Below are 14,204 nucleotides of genomic sequence, written 5' to 3' on the forward strand. Positions count from 1 at the left end.
GAATATGACTGTAAAGATGAAAATTATAAAAAATTTTATAAAAGGAATTGATAAGAAGTTGTTTGAAAAAAGAAAGAAGAGGATTAAAAAAAAAAAGAAAAAAATGGGAGAGAATGTGATCAGGCAGGAGAATAGAACAAAACCATACACTAGAGATTTAGGGTATATTTTGATCTGTTAGAAGAAACTATCTCAAAATTTTAAAGAGAGAACAACTTATATATATATATGCCAAAAATAAGGGTAACTACTATGAAGGGATAGAATATGACTCTAAAAATGAAAAATAAAAATGTTTTTTAAAAAAAGGGATTGATAAGATGTTGGTTGAAAAAGGGAAAAAGAAAAATTAAAAAAAAAAGACAGTTAAATTAACTTTGAAAGACTAAAGAATCATGGTAAAAAAGCCATGGATTCTATGTGCATTATTCCCCTAGCACTGGAGTTCAGCCGTTCTCATTGATAGGGAAACTTGGTCTTGGCTGGTTGTTCTCGTTGATCTTCTTGGGGAGGGGCCTGTTGCCGTGGTTCCCAAATGTTTTTGCCAGAGGCAGAATTGCCCCGCCCTTGCCTGGTCCGGGCTGAGTAATCTGCTCGGGTTTGCTCTCGGGAGCTTTTGTTCCCTGCAAGCTCTCCGTACAGCTTTGGAGGACGAGAGTGAAATGGTGGCCTCCCAGTCTCCACCCTGGAGGAACCGAGAACTCGGGCCCCCATTCCTCAGTGCGCCCGCAGAGAAAAGCAGTCAATCACTCCCGTCTCCCCGGTCTCCGGCTGCACTCCGTGCTCACCCAGCCTGTGACTGAGCGTTTCTATCTCTGGCACCGGACTCGGTGTGGAGTCTCCAAACCCAGCAGATCCCTGTGGTGCGCTCCCACACCACTCTCCCCGCGGGAGGAAGGGGAGTCTCCCCAGATCTGCCTCCTGCTGGGTCCCTGCTGGAGGAGCAGTGGCCGGACTGTGCCACAGATCACGGTTTATGGCAACCCCGAGCTGAGAGCCCTCTCCTCGGCTCCATCTCTGCAGCTGGCTTCCCCGCTCCGATACCTGGGAGCTCTGCCACACTCAGGCACCCCCAATCTTTCTGTGACCCCGAGGGTCCTGAGACCACACTGTCCCACGAGGGTTCCACCCCCCGCTTAGCCACTGGAGCGATGCCCCTCAGCGGAGCAGACTTATAAAAGTTCTGATTTTGTGCTCCGCTGCTATATCACTTGCCAGAAGCGGCCAACGGAGGCCCCCTACCCTGCTGTCTGTCCTCCCGAATATCACCTCAGATTCACTTCTCTGCATGTCCTACCTTCCAGAAAGTGGTCGCTTTTCTGTTCAGAGAGTTGTTGCTATTCTTTTCTTCAATCTCCTGTTGAGTTTTGTAGGTGTTCAGAATGGTTTGATCCCTATCCAGCTGAATTCCTGAGACCAGACGAAATCCAGGTCTCCTACTCCTCTGCCATCTTGCTCCGCCCCCCAGCCAAAGCATTCTTGAAGAAGAAAAACAAAACTGAAGGTATCAGAAACCTAGATTTCAAGATATGCTACAAAGCTGTAGTAATCAAACTGGTATCATCTGGCACAAAAATAGGCACATAGATCAATGGAACAGAATAGAAAGCCCATGAGGAGCCTGGGTGGCTCAGTCGGTTGAGTGTCTGACTCTTGATATTGGCTCAGGTCATGATCACAGGGTCCTGGGATTGAGCCGCATGTCAGGCTCCATTCTTAGCAGAGTCTGCTTGAGGATTCTCTCCTCCCTCTGCCCCTCCTCCAGCTTGTGCACATGCACACGCTCTCACACTCTCTCTTTCTCAAATAAATAAATCTTAAAAAAAAAAACTTATATACAACTCAACACCCCAAAAAAACAAATAATCCAATTAAGAAATGGGCAGAAGACATGAACAGACATTTCTCCAACGAAAATACACAGATGGCGAACAGACACATGAAAGGATGATCAATGTCACTCATCATGAGGAAAATGCAAATCAAAATCACAAAGAGCACCTCACACCTGTCAGACTGGCTAAAATCAACACAAAGAACAGCTGGTGTTGGCAAGGATGTGGAAAAAGGGGAACTCTTTTGCAGTGTTGGTAGGAATGCAACTGATGCAGCCACTCTGGAAAACAGTATGGAGGTTCCTCAGAAAATTAAAAAATAGAATTACCCTTTTATCCAGCAATTGGACTACTAGGTATTTACTACCCAAAGAATACAAAAATACTAATTCAGAGGGATACATGCAGCCCTATCTTCATTGCAGCATTTTCTACAGTATTCAAATTATGGAAGCAGCCCAAGTGTCCATTGATAGGTGAATGGATAAAGAAGGTGTAGTGTTTTATACAATGGAATATTACTCAGCTAGGAAAACAAATGGAATCTTGCCATTTGCAACAATGTGGATGGATCTAGAGGGTATAATGCTAAGTGAAATAATTCCATCAGAGAAAGACAAATACCATATGATCTCACTGGTGGAAAAAAAAAAGAAAAAACAAAAGAAATGAACATATTAAAAAGGAGACAAAAACAAAAGTAATAGACTTAACTATAGAGATCAAGTTGATGGTTACCAGAGGGAAGGTAGGTGGTGGGATGGGTGAAATAGGAAAAGGGAAGTAAGAGTATACTTATGATAATCGCTAAGTAATGTATAGAATTGTCGAATCACTAATTGTACACCAGAAACTCATATAATACTGTATGTTAACTATACTGGAATTAAAAAAAAAAAGAATTAGAACATTATTGAAACTTTGAAGTCCCCATGTGAACCTTTCCCAATTACGTGCCTTTTACTTTTCCCTCAGTAACACTGCTCTTAATTATGTTTGTATTTTCTTTATAGTTTTGGTAATTATGTATGTATCCCTAGATGTTGTTTAGTTTTGCGTATTTTTGAGAGGCAGTGTAATGTCAGGGGTCTAAGAGCACAGATTCTCATGACAGGTGGTTATGCCATCATGTGATTAGGGCGTATTACTTCTCCAGGCCTGTTTCTTCATGTATGGGTAATAGAGATTAAAAATAGAATTCACCTGGGGTGCCTGGGTGGCTCAGTTGGTTGAGTATCTGACTCTTGGTTTTGGCTCAGGTCATGATCTCAGGGTTATGGGATCCAACCCTATGTCGGGCTCTGTGCTCAGCACGGAGTCTGCTTGTCCCTCAACCTCCCCCTCTGCGTCTCCCGTCTTTCTTTCTCTCTCTCTCTCTCTCAAATAAAGAAAGAAAGAAAATTTGAAAAAAACAGAATTTACCTGATAGGGCTGTTATAAGGATTAAATGAATCATTATATGCAGAGGGCACAGTGTACGGTGCCTATTACACAGGCAGTATTGTTTGAGTGTTAGTTGTTAATATCTATATAAAGGAATCATAACATCCTTCTTCAACATTGTGAGATTCATCCATGTTATATTCTGTAAATCATTCATTTTTACTTCTTTTTCTCTTGATTAATTTATTATTTTTTAAAACATTTTATTTATTTATTTGACACAGAGAAAGAGAGAGAGAGAGAGCAGAAGCAGGGGGAGGGCAGAGGGAGAGAGGAAGCAGACTCCCTGCTGAGCAGGGAGCCCAACTCAGGGCTCAGTCCCAGGACCCTGGGATCATGACCTGAGCCGAAGGCAGACACTTAACTGACTGAGCCACCCAGGCGCCCCTGAGATTTATTTTTCATTGAGGTATCATTTTTACTTCTGGGTAGTATTCCAGTGTGTGAATATTCTGTATTTCTTATGTGAATGGATAATTAGATTCTAGTGTTATTCTTTTACTGTTACTAACCACAAACAATGCTACACAGACATTATGTTGTACACCTTTCTGTGCACATGTGTAAGAGTTTCTCAGGGATATATACCTAGAAGTGGAATTGCTGAGTTGTAAGGGTATGTGTGTCTTCAACTTTCCTACGCAATGCCAAATTAGTTTTCAAAATGGTTGCACCAATTTATGCTCCTATTAAGGGAATAAGAATGAATGCCTTTTGTCCCATATCTTATTGTTTGATTCTTTAATATTTGTTAAACTGATAGAGGTAAAATGACATAGGGTGTTTTGATTGGCATGTTCCTGATTACTACTGAGGTTGAGCATTTTCTTCATGTATTCATTGGTCATTTCTCTAACTTTGTAAAATACTTATAGTATATTTTGCTCATTTTCCATTGATACTCTATTTTAAACTGATAATTTGATTTGCTTATTGTTTTTTAGAAGTCTTTAAATGTTAGGATACTAATATTTTGTTTATATATGGTATATATTCTCCTAATTTGTGGCATGTCTTTCATTTTCAGATGATCTTTTACAAACATTTACAGATTAAAGGAAATTCTTTTGTTAGATTAGTGTCTTGTTTGGGGTGTATGTATAAAATATAGTTTCCAGAATCCTTAACCCATACTTTAAGAAAGTGAGGCTTTTGCAGACTTACTGTATAGTTCATTCCAATGTAAATAACCACTATAGAAAAACTCTTGCATTGTTATAGAGTTAGTGGTCAATAGCTCTTATTAAAACTTTTTTATATTAAAATAATCCAACTTTATAACCATAAAGCTAACTACATAATGCCATATTGATAAGTCATTGTTAGAAATTATACCTTTTGTGCCATTAATTCTTGGTCTTTTTAGTTTTATTACGTTTTTCCAGTAGATAAGACCATTTCCAGCTTGTGGCTACCATGTGAAACAATTATTGTTCTTTTTTCTGTATTAGAGAATTTTGTTTTAAGACATAATAGTGGTATACTTGATGTGACTGAACTGGCCATAGATGATTCATTTGGGAATTTTAACCTCCTTCATTGTTGGGTATAACAAGTCAGATGAACCTTTGCTTGCTTACCAGTTAAGTTTTTCTTACAGAGAATCAATTTAGAAAGCTTTCCTTTATTTGGAGCTTTATTTTGCCATTTTTTATTTGTGATGTCTTATTTATTTATTTATTTATTTATTTATTTGAGAGAGAGAACGAGATAGAGAGAGAGAGCATGAGAGGGGGGAGGGTCAGAGGGAGAAGCAGACTCCCTGCTGAGCAGGGAGCCCGATGCGGGACTCGATCCCGGGACTCCAGGATCATGACCTTAGCCGAAGGCAGTCGCTCAACCAACTGAGCCACCCAGGCGCCCTATTTGTGATGTCTTATAGGGAGCATTTAGGAGCTGATCCTATAATTAATTTGTCTCTTCCCTTTAATGAGGGCTTCCCGTGGTTAGGGACAGTTACTTCTTCTTTCTTTTTATTTTTTTTCAAGTGGGCTCCACGCCCAGTGGGGCCAACATGGGGCTTGAACTCACAACCCTAAGATCAAGACCTGAGGTGAGATCAAGAGTTGGACACTTAACCAACTAAGCCACCCAGGTGCCCCAGGGACAATTATCTCTTAACAGTCTGTAAGTTTGCACATGAAACTCCTACTGTAGTACCATTCACACAGTGGATACCTGATAATTTATCTATTATTATCTATCTATATATCTCTTCTTGTTCTTTCCTATGTAGAGCAAATTACTGTATGTGCATGTAATCCTTCATTTACTTTATACTTAGTGTTAAAGAAATTTATTTTGTCAAGCATGAGGTTAATTACCATGAAAAGTATGACAGTTCAGCTGATTTTTTGATCATTGTAGATAAGACTTCCTATTTGAAACAGTTGAGCTGTTACTTTGTTTTAGAATATTGTCTTTAATTTCAGCATTAATAGTAGAATCTCATACACCTCTCTCCCATTGAAATTGTCTCAATGTGATTTCAACAGATTGTATCAGTGAATAGTGCATTTTCTAAAGCTGTTACGGAAATAAGATTCAGGAGCTTCTTTTTTTTTTTTTTTTTTTAAAGATTTTATTTATTTGACAGAGACAGTGAGAGAGGGAACACAGCAGGGGGAGTGGGAGAGGGAGAAGCAGGCTTCCCGCTGAGCAAGGAGCCCGATGTGGGGCTCGATCCCAGGACCCTGGGATCATGACCTGAGCCGAAGGCAGACGCCTAATGACTGAGCCACCCAGGCGCCCCAAGATTCAGGAGCTTCTACTATTAACCATTTGGATCCAGTTCACCATCATCTACAGGATTACTTAATAGTAGCCTCCTAATTGTCTCCCTGCCTTCATTCTTGTTCTCATCAGTCCATTTTCTTTTTTGTTTTTTAAGTGAACAATTCAGTGGTATTTAGCACATTCACAGTGTTGTACAACCACCACCTCTGTCTAGTTCCAAAACACTTTTTATTCACATATAATTAGCATATAGTGTTAGATTAGTTTCAGGTACAATATACTGACTCAGCAATTCCATACAGTACTCGTTGCTCATTAAAAGTGTGCTCCTTTAAAAAAAAAAAAAGATTTATTTATATATTTTAGAGAGAGAGAGAAAGGGAGAGGGAGAGAATCCCAAGCAAACTCCCCACTGAGCTCGGAGTCCAAGAGCGGGGCTCAATCCCACGACCCTGAGACTGTGACCTGAGCTGAATCCAAGAGTCGGACATTCAACCGACTAAGGCACCCCATCATAAGTGTACTCTTAATCCCTTTATCTGTTTCATCCATCCCCCCACCATCTCCCCTCTGACAGCCACCAGTTTGTTCTCTGTATTTAAGAGTGTGGGTTTTTTTGTTTGTCATCTTTTTTCTTTGTTCGTTTGTTTTGTTTCTTAAATTCCACATATGAGTGAGATCATATGATATTTGTGTTTCTCTGACTGACTGACTTCACTTAGCTTTATATCCTGTAGAGTCCGTGTTGTTGCAAATGGTAAGATCTCATTCTTTTTTATGACTGAGTAGTATTCCATTGTATAAATATACCACATCTTTATCCATTCATCTATTCATGGACACTTGGGTTGCTTCCCTATCTTGGCTATGGTAAATAATGCAGTAAACATAAGGGTGCATATATGTTTTTTTGAATTTGTGTTTTCGTTTTCTTTGGGTAAATACCCAGTAGTGGAATTACTAGATCATATGGTAATTCTATTTTTAACTTTTTAAGGAAACTCCATACTCTTTTTCCACAGTGGCTGTACCAGTTTACCTGAAAGACTCGCTTGAGACCTAAAGGCACAGGCAGATTGAAAGTGAAGGGGTGAAAAAACATTTACAATGCAAATGGAAGTGCAGAGAAAGCTCGGGTAGCAATACTTATATAAGCAAAATAGAATTTAAAACAAAGAATATAACAAGAGATAAAGAAGGACACTGTGTAATCAGAAATGGAACAATCCAACAAGAGGATATAACAATTGTAAACATTTATACACCCAACATGGGAGCACCTAAATACAAAAAGCAACTATTAACAGAGATACAGGAAGAAATCAACAGTAATACAATAATAGTAGGGGAATTTAACATCCCACTTAAATCTATGAGTAGATCATCCAGATTGAAAATCAACAAGGAAACTAGTGGCTTTGTTTTTTTGGTTCTTTTTATTTTTTAAAGACTTTATTTTTTTAAGTAATTTCTACACCCAATGTGAGGCTCAAACCTAAAACGCTGAGAGGCTCAAACCTAAAATGCTGAGATCGAGTGACATGCTCTACTGACTGAGCCAGCCAGGTGCCCAGTGGCTTTCATGACACATTGGACTAGATGGATCTAACAGATATATACACAACATACCACGCAAAAGCAGCAGAATACACATTCTTTTTAAGTGCACCTGGAACATTCTCTAGAGCAGATCATGTTAGGCCCTAAAACAAATCTCAATAAATTCACAAAAACTGAAATCCTATCATGCATCTTTTCTGACCAGAATGGTATGAAACTAGAAATCAATCACAAGAAAAAAAATCTGGAAAGAACACAATAAGTGAAGTCCAGATAACATGCTGTAAACAATGAATGGTTCAACCACGAAATCAAAAAGGAAATCTTCAGTCCATTCTTAACCCAGCAGCCAAACGCAAAACTAAGTTCTATATAGAACCTTCCCGTGGCTTCCCATTTCTCTCAGAGGAAAAAATCAAAGTGTTTAGCCTACAAGACCCTATATGACTTTGCCCTATGTAACCCATCTGGTTTCATCTCTCCTAGTCTATTGTTTCATTTTGCACTGAATGCACTGACCTCCTTTCTGTTTGTCAGGTACTCTGGGCAAGCCACCCCCTCAGGGGATTGCACTGATTTTCTTTTTCTGGAATTCTCATCCTGCTCGCATGGCTTACTTTTTTACCTCCTTCAATTCTTTGCTCAAATGTTACTTTCTTTCTTTCTTTTTTTTTTTTTAAAGATTTTATTTATTTGACAGAGAGGCACAGCGAGAGAGAGGGAACACAAGCAGGGGGAGTGGGAGAGGGAGAAGCAGGCCTCCCGCGGAGCAGGGAGCCCGATGCGGGGTTCGATCCCAGGACCCTGGGACCATGACCTGAGCCGAAGGCAGACGCTTAACGACTGAGCCACCCAGGCGCCCCTCAAATGTTACTTTCTTAACTTAAAACTTTATCCCTGCCTCCAGCACTTCTAATCCCCCTCTTAACCCTGTTCATCTTTTTCTGCATAGCTTTACTGTCTTCTAACATACAAGTCAGTGGTGTGCTAGTAAGTGTTTCACTACTAGTTCTCTGAGTGTAGTTATGATGGTTGATATTTCTGTTTGTGCTGATGAGTAAGGTGAAAGTGAAACAACGAAGATGTGCATCAACATTTCACTGATATGTCAATGGCCTGAGAAACTTCTTTGCTCAACTGGATAATAGTTTTGAAATACTAGAAGAATATGTTCTCAATTTTTTTGTGCTATTCATAATGTAATGGTTATAGATACCACATACTTTTGAGTTTAGTCAACATTTTCTCCATCAGTTTCTTAGATCTAGACAGTCACAAAACATTCAAGCTAAGACTGTAGTTTTTGCCAAGTTCCATGGTATAAATACTGTCACCATGGCCGATTTCAAGCCACCAACATGAAGTCAGTGAACATGATGTTGTGGACAGATATACAATAGCCCAGCATTACATAGCTCTTCCACCATACAGATACAAAATCATAAATAATTTCAGCAGCATAGATAATAAAACATAGTAAAATAATTAGGAAGTGATGAGTTTTTAGTATTTATTGCCTTTGTTTTAAAATAACTTATATAATTTTACATTTTTATTTTTCCTTTTTTATTTTATATTTCCTTTTATTTTATTTTTCCTTTTAATTTTTAATAAAGGCTGTGTTTAACACCTGGTTTGCAAACTTGCAAAGAATGAAATAATAATGCAATGAATAAATGAGAATTTATCATTTGAACTTACCACTCAGCACACCACTGTAAATAATTTGCCTTTTTATTTTCTGTCTATCTCCTTCATAGAGGCAGGGTTTTTGCTCTATATTTTATAATTTATTGCTGCATGGCATGGTAGGTAGTCAATAAATACTTATTGAATACATTCTAATGAAAATATTTGAGGGTTTTTGTATATAAATTAAAATTTACATGAACAAATGCCTGTACTAGGTGTTGAGTGAAACAAATCTTGTCTTTAAAGAAATGTGAAACCAAAAAAAAAAAGAAATGTGAAACCTTTTTTCTCTTTTCAGATATGAATTTTTGATTATAACAAAAGCATATAAATCTTATTTCTCTGAATTACTAGATCTAGATTGTAAAAATACTGCTCTGAAAAGGACAGAAAGACTTTCAAATTTGCCTTGCTTAGAGTGAGATATGTGATCACTTTTTTATTTTTATTTTTTATTTACTTATTCTTAAAGACTTAATTTTTTTTTAAAGATTTTATTTATTTGAGAGTGAGTGAGAGAGAAAGTACAAACGGGGAGGGGCAGAGGGAGAAGGAGAAGGAGACTCCCCGCTGAGTGGGGACCCCCCCCCAGGGTGATGTGGGGCTCTATTCCAGGACCCTGGGATCATGACCTGAGCCAAAGGCAGACCCTTAACTGACTGAGCCATTCGGGTGTCCCTTAAAGACTTTATTTATTTTTTTTTTTAAGATTTTATTTATTTGATAGAGACACAGCAAGAAAGGGAACACAAGCAGGGGGCAGTGGGAGAGGGAGAAGCAGGCTTCCCACTGAGCAGGGAGCCTGCAGCGGGGCTGAACCGAAGGCAAACACTTAACAACTGAGCCACCCAGGTGCCCCAAAGACTTTATTTTTAAGTAGTCTCTACAGCCGACCAGGGACTCGAACTTAATAACCCTGAGATCAAGAGTTGAATGGTCTGTGGACTGAGCCAGCCAGGTGCCCTGATCCCTTTTTAATAAAAAGAAAAAAAGCATATGTATAGAAAAGGACAAAGAAGAAACTCCAATGTCAATGGAAGTTTTTTCTGCTTAATGGGATTATAGGCCATTTGTATTTCATTCTTTGGACTTTTCTGTTTTTTTGTGCTCTTTACAAGTAACATTTGTTACTTCTTTGGTAAAATTACTTTAAGAGCAGTTTCATTATCATACAGTGGTGAAGTATTTTAGTTGAAAGAAGACAAAAGTAAAATATTACAATTAGAAAATACAGTGTGAAGAAACAAAGAGAAATGAAAAGGCCACAGCATATTTGAAAGGCTTGATTTTCATAGGATTTTATAGGGAGGTACTGGGAGATGAGGCCAGAAAAAGGTTGGGTTCAAATTGTAGAGGTTCCTGAAGGCCAAAGTCACAAACTAAACTGTAGAATCTTCAACAGTTTTGAAACAATCAAGGATGAATTTTAGGAATCTTAATCTGGCATAACCATATAGGAAGATTAGAGTCCAGGGGTTGTTGCAGAAGTTCATGGATAAAGTGCGCCCCCCCCCTTTTTTTTTTTTAAAAAAAACCAGGGCTGTTAGGAATAGGAAGGACTGAATGCCAGAGATATACTGATACTCTCATCCAGTAGCATCAGTTGATGGACTGGGTATAGAAGAATTATGGAAAAGTGTCAGAGATGGACCTAGAGTTTGTTGTCATTTTAAAGCTTTGATGGATATAAAAGTACTATGTAGAAATAGGAAAATCAGGAAGAAGAGCTTGTTTGAAAGAAAAGATAAATTTGATTTGGAGACATCTTGAGTTGGAGTTGGAAGTACAACACTGGAATTCACACACACAAATCAGGGCTAGATCTTAACTCTCTATGGAATGTATACATGTACATATATAGAGAGAGAGAAAAAAATTATGCTTAAAATTAGTTGACTTTAACTCATTAAAAAAAATCTTAGTTCAGTATATAATCTTTGAATTCGAAGAAGGAAAAATATAGCTGCAAACTTAAATATTGACAGGACATTTAAATTTTGCTAATAAGGTGAATTACATTGATTTTTGGATGTTAACTAACTGCATTTCTTAGAAAAACTCCATGTGGTCTTGATGTATTATCCTTTTAATGTTTTGTTTGGTTTGATTTGCTAAATTTTTGTTTAGAATTGTTGCATGTATGCTTATGGGAGATATTTGTCTGTAGCTTACTTTTTAAATAATGTTTTTGTTTGGTTTGGGCATCAGAGTAGTGTTAGCCTGAGAGAGGAATTTGAAAATATTCCCTCCTCTTCAACTTTTTGGGAGGAGTTTGTATAGAATTGGTATGATTTCTTAAATGTTCGGGAGAATTCAGCAGTGAATCCATTTAGCCTAGGAGTTGTCTTTGTGGAAAGATTTTTTTTTTTCTTTTTAAAGATTTTATTTATTTATTTAACAGAGAGAGAGAGCACACAAGCAGGGGGAGCCGCAGAGGGAGAGCGAGAAGCAGGCTCCCCACAGAGCAGGGAGCCCAATGCGGGACCCGATCCCAGGACTCTGGGATCATGACCTGAGCTGAAGGCAGACACTTAACTGACTGAGCCACCCAGGCGTCCCATTTGTGGAAAGATTTTTAACTATAAATTCAGTTTCATTAATAGGTTAGGTATAGGCCTGTTTAGGTTATCTATTTCTTCTTGAGTAAGCTGTGGTAGTTTGGGTCTTGCAAGATATTTTTCCATATTGTCCATGAATTTATTAGCAGAAACTTGTTCATAATATTCCTTTATTATTCTTTTTAATGTCTCTGGAATCTATGTGATGATACCTCTCCATTCTTGATATTGGTCATTTGTATCTTTCCCCCATTAGTGTGGCTACAGGTTTATCAGTTTTATTAATCTTCTCAAAGAATCAGCTTTTGATTTCCTTTTCTCTGTCTTTGTTTTCCTACTTTACTGCTTTCTGTTCTGATCTTTACTAGTTCCTTTTTTTCTGCTTACTTTGCATTTCTTTGTCCCTTTAGTTTCTATAGGTGGAAGCTGAGAACATGGATTTAAATAAGACCCTTTTTTAAAAAAAATATGGACATTTAGTGCAGGATTTCTCAATAGTGGGACTATTGGCATTTTAAGCTGAATAATGTTTTGTTGAGAGGGCTGTCCTATGCATTATAGGACATTTAGCAGTATCCCTGGTCAGTACCCACTAGATGCCAATAGCAACCCCCGGCAACAACCAAAAATATTTCCAGATACTGCCAAATGTGTCCAGATGGGCAATGAATGTCCCTGATTGAGAACCACTGGTTCAATGCCGTAAATTTCTAGGTAGTGCTTTTGCAGCATCCTGTAAATTTTTATATATTGTTTTCATTTAGTTCAAAATACTTTCTGAATTCCCTTTTGATTTGTACTTTTACCCATGGGCTATTTTGAAATGTAGTTTCCAAATATTTGGTGACTTAATTCTGTGGTCAGAGATCATACTTTGTACGATTTGAACCCTTTTTAATTTGAGACTTGTTTTATGGCCCAGAACGTGGTCTATGTTTGTAAACATTCCACATGCACTTGAGAAGAATGTATATTCTGTTATCATTGAATAGAAGAATTCTGTAAGTGTCAATCAGGTCATGTTGGTTAATACTGTTGTTCAAGTTTTGCTGTTTACATCCTTGCTGATTTCTGCTTATTCATTATTCTATTGATTATTGAGAAGGGAATATATAGCCATTCCAGCTTTATTTTGACTAGTATTAATTGGTGTATTGTCTTCTGTCCTTTTACTTTCAACCTATTTGTGTCTTTATGTTTAAAGTGGGTTTATTGTAGGCAGCATATAATTGGATCTTGCTATTTTATCCATTAATGAAGAACTAGTTGGTCTGTTTGACTACTGGGAAGTTTGTGTCACTGCTTAAGGTGCTGTCTCCCCTAACAAGTGTATTCCTGATCTCACGGGGGAACATGTAGAGATGGGGGCCAATTTGGTGGACAGGTTGGAGGGCTATTGCATTCTCCTCACTGTTCCTACCTGGGACCAGGAAGGAGCACGTGAAGGCAGGGCAACCCTCTGGGACCGTAAAGGGAGCCAACAACTGTGCCTGAGAGAGATGGGACTTTTGGAATCTGTCTTGCGCTGTTGCTGACCAGTCATAATCTTCACTGGCCTTAGTACTCTGTTAAACCAGGTGTTAACCTATTAGTTGTTGAGTTGTGGAAGGTCAAGCAGTGGATGCCAGGAGAGGAGCTCAGCACAGTGACTGTTTACCATCTAGAATGTAAGCATTGCAAAAATATAATCACTGGTATGGCTGTATTAGTATATACTGGCCAGTTATGCACCTCTGTTTATCATGTTTGAGTATTTTGGGTTTAATTCTAATTACTGCATCCTAACTCCTGTTAGGAAAGGAGGAAAATAAAGAGATGACCACAGGAAACGTTTTCACCTACCATGATTGATTGTCTATGGTTGCCCTGACTTCTCCCCTGAGCTTCAAGGCTTACATACATCTCTACTTCGAAGCCCTATCAACAAGCCCCTCAAGTTCAACAGTTCAGTTTGCTGAGGCTTAAAACTTAGAGGAGTCATATTTGTATCTCTTTCTCTTCCCCATCTTCCGTAGTCAGACACCAATTCCTGCTGTTGACTTTTCCCACAAAGAGAATCCTGTTGATTCAGCAAAGCTGAGGTTATTAAACTTACAGCAACAAGGGAAAGCACCACTTTGACAGAGTCTTGGTAGTTAGGGGAAGTTAGGAAAGGGTATTTCTAGGGTTTTAAGATTGGGATTCACATGGTGTAAGGCACATCCTTCAAGATGGGGAACTGGTTAGGGTGGGCAAAGTTTGTGACATGGTATTTGGAATTAGTGGACATAATAAGAAAAGGCTCTTGAAGTAATTTGTTATCCTGTCAGGAGAGCTCTTTGCCCTGATGTACACACTGTTTGCCCAGATAAGTTAGTTTGTAAGAATTTCCTGAAGCAAA

General features: G+C 38.5%; 1 protein-coding gene across 17 annotated transcripts in view; it reads left to right on the forward strand.

The window, feature by feature from the left end:
- NUMB (NUMB endocytic adaptor protein) overlaps positions 1-14,204 on the forward strand; it is a 185,171-nt gene that overhangs the window by 110,469 nt on the left and 60,498 nt on the right. For 3 of the 17 annotated variants that reach the window (XM_081830298.1, XM_081830292.1, XM_081830296.1), the window contains one exon: positions 1,374-1,504. The exons of 12 other annotated variants lie outside the window; for them this stretch is intronic. The gene's annotated coding sequence lies outside the window, so the exon portion shown is untranslated. The remainder of the gene's footprint in view (positions 1-1,373; positions 1,505-14,204) is intronic. 2 more of the 17 variants (XM_081830291.1, XM_081830297.1) reach the window with 1 other exon arrangement.

Source organism: Leptonychotes weddellii, chromosome 9, assembly GCF_054177405.1.
Source record: "Leptonychotes weddellii isolate Sample4059 chromosome 9, ASM5417740v2, whole genome shotgun sequence".
Lineage (NCBI taxonomy): Eukaryota > Metazoa > Chordata > Mammalia > Carnivora > Phocidae > Leptonychotes > Leptonychotes weddellii.